Source organism: Sinocyclocheilus rhinocerous, unplaced genomic scaffold (genome assembly GCF_001515625.1).
Source record: "Sinocyclocheilus rhinocerous isolate Xijiao unplaced genomic scaffold, SAMN03320098_v1.1 scaffold331, whole genome shotgun sequence".
Lineage (NCBI taxonomy): Eukaryota > Metazoa > Chordata > Actinopteri > Cypriniformes > Cyprinidae > Sinocyclocheilus > Sinocyclocheilus rhinocerous.
The window spans coordinates 386,247-388,315 of NW_015656164.1; positions in this window are offsets into that span (position 1 = coordinate 386,247).

The following is a 2,069-nucleotide window of genomic DNA, read 5'->3' on the forward strand; positions in this document are numbered from 1 at the left end:
TCGACCCTGGCAAAAAGTGGTGGGGACATGTCCCACCCGTCCCACCCGCAAATTACGCCTATGTTTAAGACATATGAGCTCTCAGAATTGGTTTCTAGTTGCCACCACTGCTACTGCCATAAATGGATATTTTTATTGGTAATGGCATTATTATTACCCTATTTACATCAATAATTATCCTTTTCTGTCTGAATGGTCCCTCCTGTCTTGCAAATGGTGAGTGAATACAAGACAACATGCATGTGTGATGAATTATGCTGACATCTGCTGTCTGTCAGTCTTGAGGAATGAAACAGCACATATTTTTCTCTCAGACTGGTAGTACATTCATGACTAATTAAAGATGATTGAGTAATCATCTGAACACCATTCTGTCCTTTCAACATGTTTTTATAGGGTTATATTCAATTATACAACATTGCTGCAATGAAAACATCTCTGTAGTTGCCTAAAATGTCTATTTTAAACAGATCTTTACAGATCTAATAATACACACATTTTAAAAGAAGGCTGTTTAGCTAATTAACATCATTCAACAAATGCAGATACTCGCTAATTTTCTCAACTCACAACTTTCTAAATTAATTTGTGTATTTTTTTTAATCCACTGAATCCGCACTTTACTTCTATCCCTTACAGCCTCGTTTTCATTCCTGTCAAAAAATAAATATAGTGGGTTACCCTGTCAAAGGTCTATAATGACATATTGTACTAAATAAATGTAATATAAATGACCACATTTATTATATATGTGTACATAACACATACATGTGTAATATTAATATTAATTTAGGACTAATTGTGAATTCACAGCTTGAAAAAATTATTGACTTTATATTTTACATATATTTAGGAGTAAAATAATTTTCCAAAATTTGTTTTCTACATCTGACCTTTGATCTTTTTTTAGGGTACGGTCATTTATAACTGACTTTGTCCCATTAGGGTTTTTATTTTTTTTTGTGCCAAATTGTCTGAAACTTCACACACAATCAAATGCTTTTTCCCTATCTGAAAAGAAGTGAAAAGTTCTTACCGTTTCAAAAAACATTGAAAAACTTCATGAACATTCAATTTTTTTCTTGTGCTGCTATATTAGATTTGGAACTCACGCGTGAAAATGCCTAAAACTTGACACAAATGCAATTCGGATGTAATTTCACTGCCTGAAAACCATGTCTTAGTGTTTCAGAAGAATTAAAACAACTTTAACATTGTATTTCATTTTGGAATTTCAAATCAGTTATCGTAGCACAAGTGAAAGTCTTTTTCAGTGTACCCCACATAACCCACAGGTGAGTAGTTGTTGACTTCATTGGAGCATCGCTGCCTGTCAGTATAGTAATGCCAATAGACATTGGCATCTTTCCTGACCTCTGGTTGTTGTATGGATCACATCTTTCAAACTGGCATACAATAATGTACCCAAATGCCTGACTTCCACAACAACCTATTCTTCATCACTGCCCTCACCCTCATTGCTTCTATCCTCCTTGGTCCTCAACAACTTGTTTTATTACTACAACCTGATTTTCTGATGCACTCATATCACTATTATCAATACTTTCTGAAATAAGTACAGATTTGTCTCTTCATCTTCCAAAAATCTTACAAAAATGAACCTAAAACATGCATTAGGGCTATTATACTGCCTGCCAATGCTGGTCAATAGTGCCAGCTACACAAAATATGCATCACATAATAGGACTTTGTCAGTTATGCATGACGCTCAGATTTTATTTTATGTTATTGTTTTTATAAAAGTGCATTTAAAATGACAAAAAAAAACTTTTGAAAACACATTTGGATGTACAATTATATTTTTTATAACTTGAATTTATATGTATTTTCTAGTCTAAAATGAGCTCACTATATGGAGCCTTTAGTTTAGAGCATGTGACCTAACGTGCTATACTTTACAACTTTGTTACCAGAAATGTGCACATGGTAAATACATTTTAATTTTATTGGTTGAAGGGGATGTCATTTGACATCACTAAAAAAAAATGTTGGTTGAACATTAATATTGTATTTTAAATGCAATTTTCTTAGCGTCATTTATAAATGAC